This window comes from Papio anubis, chromosome 4 (assembly GCF_008728515.1).
Source record: "Papio anubis isolate 15944 chromosome 4, Panubis1.0, whole genome shotgun sequence".
Lineage (NCBI taxonomy): Eukaryota > Metazoa > Chordata > Mammalia > Primates > Cercopithecidae > Papio > Papio anubis.
The window spans coordinates 85628184-85641313 of NC_044979.1; the positions used below are offsets into that span (position 1 = coordinate 85628184).

The following is a 13130-nucleotide window of genomic DNA, read 5'->3' on the forward strand; positions in this document are numbered from 1 at the left end:
TGTTTGTTCCTCTACTTTTGCCAAATGCCTGAGGCCACTACCAGCCTGAGATCCTTTTCAAAGAAAATTGGAGGTTGATTATCTTGTCTATATGACCTGAGATCTGCAAGTTGCTAGGGTGTTGTTTTGGGTTTTGTTTTGTTTTCAGACAGATTCTTGCTCTGTTGCCCACACTGGAATGTAGTGGTGTGATCTTGGCTCATTGCATCTTCTGCATCCTGGGCTCAAGCTATCCTCCTGCCTCAGCCTCCTAAGAAGCTGGGACTCCAGGCAAGTGCCACCACGCTTGTTAAATTTTTAAATTTTTTGTGTAGAGCTGAGGTCTCACTATATTGTCCAGGCTGGTCTCAATCTCATGGCCTTGAGTGATCCTCCCACCTCAGCCTCCCAAAGTGCTGAGATTACAGGTGTGAGCCACCATGCCTGGCCATTGGTAGGTTTATGACTAGGGAAGTATTCCCATCATTTTTTTCTTTTTGCTGTGAAACTGCCTTTTTCATACTCATCCACTGAAACTATCGTTTTGTAGAGACTCCTGGCTTTATGCAGGGATCTTGTCCATCTCTTACCATCCCTGTACCAGCTTCAAAGCTTTGTCTCTAGTTTACTAGTGCAGATGGATCACTAGTACTTTGGTGCATGGTTTGGTATCAAGGCTCTCCTTTTTTTAAAATTATACTTGAAGTTCTAGGGTACATGTGCACAACATGCAGGTTTCTTGCATAGGTATACATGTGCCATGTTGGTTTTCTGCACCCATTAACTCACCATTTACATTAGGTATATCTCCTAATGCTATCCCCCCCTTCCCCCACCACACGACACGCCCCGGTGTGTGATGTTACCCTTCCTGTGTCCAAGTGTTCTCATTGTTCAATTCCCACCTATGAGTGAGAACTTGCAGTGTTTGGTTTTTTGTCCTTGCAATAGTTTGCTGAGAATTATGGTTTCCAGTTTCATCCATGTCCCCACAAAGGACATGAACTCATCCTTTTTTATGGCTGCATAGTATTCCATGGTGTATATGTGCCACATTTTCTTAATCCAGGCTATCATTGATGGACATTTGGGTTGGTTCCAAATCTTTGCTGTTGTGAATAGTGCCGCAATAAACATACGTGTGCATGTGTCTTTATAGCAGCATGATTTATAATCCTTTGGATATATACCTAGTAATGGGATGGCTGGATCAAATGGTATTTCTAGTTCTACATCCTTGAGGAATCGCCACACTGTCTTCCACAATGGTTGAACTAGTTTACAGTTCCACCAACAGTGTAAAAGTGTTCCTATTTCTCCACATCCTCTGCAGCACCCGTTGTTTCCTGACATTTTAATGATTGCCATTCTAACTCATGTGAGAGATGGTATCTCATTGGTTTGGCATTTCTCTGATGGCCAGTGATGATGAGCATTTTTTTCCTGTGTCTGTTGGCTATATAAATGTCTTCTTTTGAGAAGTGTCTGTTCATATCCTTTGCCCACTTTTTGATGGGGTTGTTTGCTTTTTTCTTGTACATTTGTTTGAGTTATTTGTAGATTCTGGATATTAGCCCTTTGTCAGATGAGTAGATTGCAAAAATTTTCTCCCATTCTGTAGGTTGCCTGTTCACTCTGATGGTAGCTTCTTTTGCTGTGCAGAAGCTCTTTAGTTTACTTAGATCCCATTTGTCAATTTTGGCTTTTGTTGCCATTGCTTTTAGTGTTTTAGACATGAAGTCCTTGCCCGTGCCTATGGCCTGAATGGTATTACCTAGGTTTTCTTCTAGGGTTTTTATGGTTTTAGGTCTTGAATCATTTTTTGTATGAGGTGTAAGGAAGGGATCCAGTTTCAGCTTTCTACATATGGCTAGCCAGTTTTCCCAGCACTATTTATTAAATAGCGAATCCTTTCCCCATTTCTTGTTTTTGTCAAGTTTGTCAAATATCAGATGGTTGTACATGTGTGATATTATTTCTGAGGGCTCTGTTCTGTTCCACTGGTCTATATCTCTGTTTTAGTTCCAGTACCATGCTGTTTTGGTTACTGTAGCCTTGTAGGATAGTTTGAAGTCAGGTAGCATGATGCCTCCAGCTTTGTTCTTTTGACTAAGGATTGTCTTGGCAATGCGGACTCTTTTATTGGTTCCATATGAACTTTAAAGTAGTTTTTTCCAATTCTGTGAAGAAAGTCATTGGTAGCTTGATGTGGATGGTATTGAATCTATAAATTACCTTGGGCAGTATTGCCATTTTCACAGTGTTGATTCTTCCTATCCATGAGCATGGAATGTTCTTCCATTTGTTTGTGTCCTCTTTTATTTCATTGTGCAATGGTTTGTAGTTCTTGAAGAGGTTCTTCATATTCCTTGTAAGTTGGATTCCTAGGGATTGTATTCTCTTTGAAGCAATTGTGAATGGGAGTTCACTCATGAGTTGGCTCTCTGTATGTCTATTATTGGTGTATAGGAATGCTTGCGATTTTTGCACATTGATTTTGTATCCTGAGACTTCTCTGAAGATTCCTGGTCACATACACCCTCCCAAGACTAAATCAGGAAGAAACTGAATCACTGAATAGACCAATAACAGGCTCTGAAAATGAGGCAATAAATAATAGCCTATCAACCAAAAAAAGTCCAGGACTAGACGGATTAACAGCCGAATTCTACCAGAGGTACAAGGAGGAGCTGGTACCATTCCTTCTGAAACTATTCCAATCAATAGAAAAACAGGGAATCCTCCCTAACTCATTTTATGAGGCCAACATTATCCGGATACCAAAGCCTGGTAGAGACACAACATAAAAAAGAGAATTTTAAGCCAATATCCCTGATGAACATGGATGCAAAAATCCTAAATAAAATACTGGAAAACCTAATCCAGCAGCACATCAAAAAGCTTATCCACCATGATCAAGTGGGCTTCATCCCTGGGGTGCAAGGCTGGTTCAACACATGCAAACCAATAAACACAATCCAGCGTATAAACAGAACCAAAGACCAAAACTGCAAGATTATCTCAAGAGATGCAGAAAAGGCCTTTGACAAAATTCAACAGCCTTTCATGTTAAAAACTCTCAATAAATTAGGTATTGATGGGACGTATCCCAAAATAATAAGAGCTATTTATGACAAACTTACAGTCAATATCATACTGAATGGGCAAAAACTGGAAGCATTCCCTTTGAGAACTGGCACAAGATAGGGATGTCCTCTCTCACCACTCCTATTCAACATAGCGTTGGAAGTCCTGGCCAGGGCAATCAGGCAGGAGAAAGAAATAAAGGGTATTCAGTTAGGAAAAGAGGACGTCAAATTGTCCCTGTTTGCAGATGACATGACTGTATATTCAGAAAACTCCATCGTCTCAGTCCCAAATCTCCTTAAGCTGATAAGCAACTTCAGCAAAGTCTCAGCTTCCATTCTCAAATATCAGATCTCTTTGTCATCTATTATAAACTGTTATCCGTTAAAAATATTTTCAGATACTAATATTTTGAAGTCAAATATTATATAATACATTCTCAACCACTAGATTAGAATCTATAAGGACTTACACGTCTTAAGTTCATTTGCCCTGTCATTTCCATTTGCATAGCTTCCTGCTAAGGATAAGCCATCTTACTAAAGCATATCCCTTCCCTTGTCCTCTTAGGGATTAAAAATATATACATTATTAATACATCCATTCTGACTCAGGTCTTTCCTATGAGTATATTCTTCTTGTCGCTTTTTCTGCCTCCTGCCAAGAAACAAACATATTGTAGAGAATCTACTTAACACAATCAGTGCATTCATTTCATTAAAAAGATGTTTGCTGGTGGTGATCTAAGTTTTGTACACTGGGAAAAAAAAATTAATACAACATAGTTATTATCCTCAAGAAGTTTACTGTCAGCTCCTACTTTCATGATGCTCAAAATTTATTCCATTTACATTCAGTCTAATGCTTGTTCAAAATGCAAATTCCTACCTTCACTCACCAGAGATTTATTTCATGTGGTTCTTGGAAGGGAGCAGTCATTCTATAACTTGATAAGATATAATGTGAGTACTTACACTCACATTATTCTGATGCATGCAGGAGACCCTACCCTTGCTCAGTTCTAGTTGTGACTTTATGAACCAATTCCAAAGTGTAGTCATTTGACTTTTGCAAAATAAGTACTATTCATTGAAAACATATTATGTTCCAAACTATGAGCTTTACATTTGTTATTTCATTAATCTGCATAACACTCTTATGGATGAGTATGACTACTGTTACTTAACAGATTTGGAAGCAAGGTCAGAGAGTCTAAATAAAGTATAAATAAGTAAAGTAATGAGATATAGACCAGGAGATATAGTTGGGAGGTGGTACACAAAGAACATGAAAGGAATTTAGACTTTATTCAGTAAGCAATAGAACATCACTAAAGTATTTTCATCAGGACTGGCCTCTGGAAATAGGTTAGATTTTAAGAGGGGGGAAGTAAATGTGGGTAAAGTATACACAATTATTTGGTGCACGAAGAATTAAAATTGATCTCAGCCTTAGCCAATGACCTTGATCTTTTAACTCTACCATATCAGTTCTTTATGAACTCTGCTGCCACCCACCAGGGTCTATCGAGTGAAACCCAGATAAATGTATTGTTTGAGGAAGAAGTGTGACAAGTGAATGAAGTATGGTCAAAATTTATCTCCCATGCATGCTGTGTCGCCTTATATAAATCATAGAATATCAACGTTCTTAGCCTTAAAAGGAAAGAGATTTGCTCACAGAGTTTGGTGAATATAAAAAATTTAGTTTTCTGACTTTCTATTAAATTTCTGGAATGGTTTCCTGCTGCATGTATGTCTACCCATACCCTTAAAATAAAGCCCTATTACTGAATTCATTCTTTATGACCTGTAAAACTTTAATTATCCTTCAGAGATTCAAATTATTTTGTGAAAATTAAGTGAGCAATTTTTGCTTGGCACATACTAGATGCTTAATACATGGTGGCTATTTATTACAACATTAAGATCAGAAATGACCATTGTAGAGGGAAACTGCATAGTGTAGTAGATTAGAGCAAATAATATGGAGTCCGACTACTTTGTACAAACCCCAGGTTTGATACTTACTAATCATATGGCCCAGGGTGAGTTACTCAGTATATTTAATTGGAGGTAATACCACTACAAATTCTAATGAGTTGTTATGAAAATTTAATGTTAAAATACTTCCTGAAAAATAGTGAGTACTGGATATGCTCACAATAAAATAAACAATAAATAAATAAATGAATAGAAATGATACTCATTAAATTTTCTTTGGAATATGTCAGACCAATTCTCAGTAACCATAAGTAACTGAGAATTCTTGGACTGAGACCACTGCAACTGTGCTTCTAAACTTCAGTCCTTTTAAAATACATTCTTCAAAATTAGCTACTTCTTCATAAAGAAAATTATAACTCATTTTCCACCATTTAATTTTTTTATTAAGTACATAAGACTAGAATACTTAGTCTTATGTGTAGTAACAAGATACTACAAGAATAGCAATAGATTCTCACTAAATGTCTGCAGACCACAGTAATTGAAATATTTTCAAAAATATGTTGAACTTGCCAAATGTAATAATCTGTACGTTAATCAGTTTATAGATCAGAAAAAATAAATAACAAAAAAACTCTAAACAACGTACTTTATGATTAGAATCTCAAATTTTTACAGTTAAGAATGCATTTTTTCCAGCTACTCAGGAGGCTGAGGCAGGAGAATGGTGTGAACCCAGGAGGCAGAGCTTGCAGTGAGCCCAGATCGCGCCACTGCACTCCAGCCTGGGCGGAGTCAAACTCTGCCACACACACACACACACACACAAAAAAAAGGGAATGCATTTTTTTGCCCTAAAGTAAGTTGAGGATTCTTTAATTATTTCAGTCTTAAATTTGATTGCATTTATTCATACTAATAATTCATATTAAACAAAATATCCATTGAATTAAAATTATGTCACAAAATACACATGAATAATCATCATGGCTAAGAGTGGTAAGTGACATACAGTAAAATAGGTATCTATACTTCAAAAAAGATAACAGTAACAATACTGAAAACATTTTTTAGTACTTTCTATGTTATAAATTACAAGTAAGTAATATCATTTCTATAATGTAAATTGCATCTTTCATTTTGTGGCCTTTGGAATTATATTGCCTGAGTTCAACTCCAGATTTTATTTGTTACTATGAGTATAAACTTGGGCAGAGTTCTTTACCTTCTTCGCCTTCTTATGCTTGAGTTTCAAGCATTATTTTAATTGTTAGATTGAAATATGAACTACATTTTTTTAATCCTCACAACAATGTATACACTATGGTTGAATGTCCTCTCCAAAACTCATATTGAAACTTATTTGCTATTGTGACAGAGTTAAGAGTTGGGATCTTTAAGAGGTGATTAGGTCAGGAGGGTTTTGTCTTCATAAATTTATTAATACTATTACTGCCTAAATCAGGAGTGAGTTAGTTATTTGAAGAGTGGGCTCCTGATAAAAGAATAAATTTGCACCCTATTTGCTCTCTGTATTGCATGCTTGCTTGCCCTCTGCCATGTCATATCTCAGCATGAAGGCCCTCAACAGATGCCAGCACCTTGATCTTGGACTTTGTAGCCTCTAGAACTTTGAGCCAAATAAACTTCTATTCTTTATAAATTACCCAGTCTGTGGTATTCTGTTATAGCAACGGAAAACAGACTATGACACTTTGCATTGTTATTATCCTCATTATACATAGGAGGAAACTGAAGCACAAGAAGGTAAAGAACTCTATGCAAGTTCATAGGCACAGCAACAAATAAAATCAGGAGTCAAACTCAGGCACTTTAATCCCAAAGGCCACAAAATAAAAAATGCAGTTTACATAAAAGAAATGATTTACTTATTTGTAATGTAACTTATTTTTTTAAAAAGGCATGACTAATTGTGTGTTTATAATATTCATATTTAAGTTTTTATAATCATAGTATATGAAATATTAAAAACATCTCCCAGGTGACATATTTCTTTACACAAAATAAATACTTAATTTGATAACGAAGATTTGCCAACTAGATTAATAATTCCAATACATTAATTCCTATCGACACAAATGGTGAAATAACAGCTACAGAAATTTGATATTCACTAAACATGTCTCTCTGCAGTCATTACTTAAAATACATATCACAAATGGTATGTATTTTTTTCTTTCTTAATGTGTTATTTAAAAGATAAATAAAATGGAGATAGTTACTTAAAAACATAAATCTTCACACGTGACTGGATCTTAAGTAAATTTAATATAATTTTGAAGATTAGATAAATAATATTAGACTTCTATTAATTTTGGATACTAAAGGGCAATAACCAAAACACTCTATTATCTGTGTCCTCAGAATTCAGATCTTCTAAGTCTCTGCTCATCCTGCTACCACTCTATTGCGTTTGCTGCTATAGAGTAACATTTTTCTATTCTTCTCTATATCTGTTAGCTTCTGAAAACTTCTGGTTTCTATTATCTCATTGTATATATTACTTCATAATTCTGCTGCACATTTCTTATGCTTTCTCATTCTGCACATTGCATCCTTGCAGCTCTCTTGTACTCTAATTTCTATTGCCCTTTACTATTTAGGTCTATCATAAAATTATCTCCAGACAAAAGGACTAATTGAGGCAGTTATTTGAGTATCGTGTGTTGCTGAGAAGAACTCGTTTTCCTGATAGCTTGTCAATTACATCACTGAATGGACAGTGTATGAACCAGGTTAGGAGTTGTAGGTCAAATTTTAGGCCAGCAAAAGTGACTGGAAATATAAGGGGGAAATCCTAGAAAGATAGGGACCACGGAATGGGAGCTATAATATCTGCATACAAAGTGCCCTCAAATCCTGGCCGACTCTTAAATTACTCATATGTAGGGCAAGACACTAAGAAATCTGATGAAAAACTCGGAGGTTGGAAAGTTGTAAAATTACTGAGCAGAGATTTCAATTGCTGTCTGGTGCTAGCAAAAGAGAATTTAGAGTTCAAATCCTGCCAAGTGAGAGGGGCTTTGTAAACACCTTGGGCATTTCATTATTAAAAAAAAAAAAAAAAAAAAAAAAAGACAAGGCTGGCCCTAAAATTGAAGATCACCAAGGATAAGGAATATGCCCTAAAATTAAAGACAGTGCCAAAATCCCCACATATCCTAACAACGTATAAGTCAAAGTCTCCAAAAACACAGGGCAGTTAGCCAATTATTTCACCACCTCCTAGAATAATAATAAGGAATGGTCAGATGGACAAAACAGAATCTAGAGTCTTTACAACAAATCTGCCATAATGATTTATATATAATATTAACAATAAATTACTAGACGTACAAAGAAAAAAACACAAATGTGATTCATATCAAGTAAAATAACAGTCAATTGAAGTAGACCTGAATATGAACCAGATATTGGAATTAGCAGACAATAATTTTTACATAATTATTACATTTAGGACATAAAGGCAAAATAGTCACAATAAATGAAAGAGACTCTCAACAGAGAAAAAAAAACTTCATAAAAAAAGGCAAATTCTAGAACATAAATGTATAATATCCAATGTGAGAAATACATTGAATGGATTCAATGGCAGCTTGGAGAAAGTAGTGAAAAGATCAAATAAACTTGAAGACAAATTAATATAAGTTAATCAATCTGAATACAAAAGAAAGTAAAATCTTAAAAATTACAGAGCATTACTGATCTCTAAGGTAGTATCATGAAGAATACATAGCTAATTGATGTTCCCAGAGGGGAGGAGAAAGAGAAAGGGACAGAAACAATGTTTAAGAAAATCATGACCAGGACCCCTTAACTCCAAAGCACATACTTGTAGTCCCAGATTTATGTTTTTTAAATACCACATTGGCACATTATAGTCAAACTGCTAACATTTTAAAAGGAAGAAAAATTTTGTAAATATCTAGGAATGAAAAGATACATTACCTATGGTATAACAATGATATGAAAATTGAATTATTAGAAAAAATAAAAGTTTAAAGACAATGAGTTAAACTTTTTAAAGTATTGAAAAAAATGCAACAAAGGAATATCCATTAAGGATTTCATATTCAGAAAAGTATCTTTCAAAAATTAGGGAAAACATGACATCTTAAGATAGACAAAAACTGAATAGATTTGTTGCTACAGGTCTGCATTACAAAAGATGCAAAAGTTATTCAGCATGAATAGAAATAATAAGGGATGAAAACTTAGGTTAATGGAAAGAAAGAAGACTATTAGAAGGTAAACATCGGGGCAAACAAAGAAGATTAACTGTTTTATTTTCTTGATTCCTTTAAACATAACTGACTAATTAAATCTAAAATAATGAAAGCAATATTTTGGGATTTATTTATTTATTTATTTATTTTTTAGACAGAGTCTCGCTCTGTTGCCCAGGCTGGAGTGCAGTGGTGCGATCTCAGCTCACTGCAAGCTCCATGTCCTGGGTTCACGCCATTCTCCTGCCTCAGCCTCCTGAGTAGAAGGGACTACAGGAGCCTGTCACCACGCCTGGCTAATTTTTTTGTATTTTTTTGTAGAGGCAGGGTTTCATCGTGTTAGCCAGGATGATCTAGATCTCCTGACCTGGTGATCTGCCCACCTCGGCCTCCCAAAGTGCTGGGATTACAGGTGTAAACCACTATACCCGGCCATATATTGGGATTTAGAATGTGAAAGATTAGCGTATGTGAAAATGCTAGCTAAAAGGTTGGGAGGGCATAGATTGAATTATATTACTATAAAATTCTGATATTTATGGTAAGTATTATATTAATTCAAGGTAGAATATTATAGGAATGCATATTTAATCCCTAGAGTAGACACACACACACACACACACACACATGAAGAGATGGAGAAAAGTGGGGAGAGAGAGAGAGAGAAAACAAGTCAGTAGAGGATGCCTACATTTTACTTTAGCCACTTCTATCTTATACCATCTAGCTCCTTGCCAGAGCAATAAGGCAAGAAAAAAAAAAGCACAAATATAGGGGAAAAAAGAAAGAAAGAAAATTGTCTTAATTCGACGACCACAAAATTATGCATGAGAAAAATCCTAGAGAAAATTAAATTATTTTACAAATGTTTGAATAATACATCCTTTAAAGCTATGATAATCAATAAATTAAGGAACTGGCATAAAGGGAAACAAATACATCAATGAAAGTGAGTAGGAGTCTAAAAATAAATGCAAACATAAGTTGTCAACTTTTTTTCAACAAGTCACCAAGGATATCTAATGGATTTTTTTAAGTCTTCATAACAAATGGGGCTATAGTTAGTGGTTATGTACATAGAAATCAGGCATCTTGATTCTACCACATACCATATGTAAAAATTAATTCAAGAATGTCACAGAGTAACAGTAAAAGTTAAAACTCTAAAATTTTCAAAAGTAATCCTAGAAGACTATCTTTCAGAGGTTGTGATAGTCAAAGATTTCTTAGACAATATTTTTTTAAAAAAACATAAAATAGTGAACTTCAAAATTCAATATTTCTGCTCATGAAAAGTCATCAAGAATAAAATAAAATCACATGTTTCAAATTGAGGGTTTTTTTTTTTTTTTTTTGAGATGGAGTCTTGCTCTGTCACCCAGGCTGGAGTGTAGTGGCATGATCTCGGCTCACTGCAAGCTCCGCCTCCTGGGTTCACGCCATTCTCCTGCCTCAGTCTCCTGAGTAGCTGGGACTACAGGCACCTGCCACTATGCCCAGCTAATTTTTTTGTACAGGCTCATGCCTGTAATCCCAGCACTTTGGGAGGCCAAGGCAGGTGGATCACAAGGTCAAGAGACCGAGACCATTCTGTCCAACATGGTGAAACCCCATCTCCACTAAAAATACAAAAATTAGCTGGGCATGGTGGTGCGTGCCTGTAGTCTCAACTACTTGGGAGGCTGAGGCAGGAGAATCGCTTGAACCCGGGAGGCAGAGGTTGCAGGGAGCTGAGATGGTGCCACTGCATTACAGCCTGGCAACAGAGTGAGATGCTGTCTCAAAGAAAAAAAAAAAAACAAAAAATCATTGAATCATTTGATTCAAATCTTCAATATCAAAGAATTAAGTTATTTCTCTGCTACATTTCTCTACTCAAGCATTACATGATAGATACATTAACAATGTGATAATAAATTAAAAAAAAAACAAAGACAATAGTGTTAATAGTATCATTATACGATTGCTACTATACTGTGAAAACTCAGCTAACACCCAAATAACACCTGATATCTAAAACAATGCTTAAAAATATTCCACAGTTTTAAGTTAAAAACATGTATTAAATAAAAAGGTTTTCTTACTATCTTTAGTGAATTCACAAGAGAGTATAACTGAATATGTGCTGCAGAGGCTTTAGATCCATACACAGACAAAAATATAGTCACAAAAATTAAGCAACAGAGTAGAGTTTCAAGCCAAATGTTTCACAACTTTTTTAAAAAAGAAGATGACAGTACACTTTGTTGTTTGTTTTTCTTTTCTTTTCGTTTTTTGGAGGGGTTGGGGAGGGAGTCTTGCTCTGTAACCCAGGCTGGAATGCAGTGGCATGATCTTGGCTCATTGCAAGCTCCGCTTCCCAGGTTCAAGCAATTATTCTGCGCCAACCTCCAAAGTAGCTAGAACTACAGGTGTGCACCATGCCCAACTAATTTTTGTATTTTTAGTAGAGATGAGGTTTCACCATGTTGGCCAGGCTGGTCACAAACTCCTGACCTCTGGTGACCTTCCCACCTCTGCCTCCCAAAGTGTTGGGATTACAGACATGAGCCGCTGTGCCTGGCCTAGACTTTGTTTATTTATCAAAATAACTCAAAAGTAAACAGAAAATTTCCATAAATGATTTAGTGTGTTTTATGGCCTATTTTTTTTTTTTTTTTTTATCTCACATACAGTCTTTCAAATATGTGATTTTAGGGGTTTTCCTTCCTTTTATTCTAATGTGATTGATTATAAGAGAACTGAATCTTCCTCGCTTTCCAAAAAAATCAGTATCTTCTTAAGATCATATTCCCCTTAGAGTAATAACTGATTTTTGTGGATGTTAGGGGAAGTGAAACAATTGTAAGAATGAAACTCCATTCAGGAATATACAGGGCTCTTTTTCTAACATTGTCATCTCTACAGCTCGCATATCATTTCTGTCAATGGAGATCCAAGTGTGATGCCCGATATTAAACAGTATGCAAGTGGCCTAAAGGGGTTCACACACTTTACAGTACAGGAAAACATAAAGTGAATATTTTTCTAGACTAAAGGCTGTTGTTTTCAGTTTTTATTTTTTACTTACTAATCTGTGTATTAACTCTTAATTGAAAAAAGCAAGACAAGCAAATTGTAAAAATGATTTAAAAAAAATACTTAATACTTCTCCCACTCCAAACCTCTATTCCATTTATCTTTCTCTCCAGAAGCAGTCATGATGTCCAACCTCTTGGCTCTCCATCATGAATTATTCTACTATTTGTAAACAAACTATTCTATGTTGTATATAATAAACAAATGTAACTGCACAGTTGAGAAATATTCCAGAACTGTTTTCACGGTTAATAATAGAATTTAAAATTCCAAGATCCAAGCCATGAATTTCAGAAGATGTGTTCTTGCCTCCCAGGCAGCTCAACTGTAGGAACCCACACATAGAAAAGTATTTTGAAAAGCATAAAGTGTAACACAAGGGAGAGGTTCTAAGCATTGCTTTTGAAGTGGAAAGAAGCCCCTTGGAGGTTCTTAGTTAAGAGGAATAAGTCTCACCAGTGGCTTTTCTCCACTCTTGCTTTACTTCATGAAATGGAACTCAAACCCTAGCTCATGGCCCTCTCAGAGGGACACAGGAAGATGTGAAAGTGACTGAGGCACTATTGTTCTGCATCCAAACTAATACCTGACCCAACACATGGCGTGACCTGGAGCAGAGCCGCTATAAAATGTAATTCTCCCTTAACCCCTCTGTGTAAATCATCAGAAAGCTTCCCTCCACTGATTTAAACAAATTTGGTCTTTGACCTCTAGAGTTAGAATTGGCCGCAACATCTCTTTCAGATGGTTGTAGTATTGAGTGTTTGATGTGTGTTAAGTATCATAAAACACA

General features: G+C 35.7%; 1 protein-coding gene across 4 annotated transcripts in view; it reads right to left on the reverse strand.

Moving 5' to 3' along the window:
- The window catches only part of AGMO (alkylglycerol monooxygenase), a 355530-nt gene that overhangs the window by 204818 nt on the left and 137582 nt on the right, over window positions 1-13130 (reverse strand). The gene's annotated exons all lie outside the window — the stretch shown is intronic.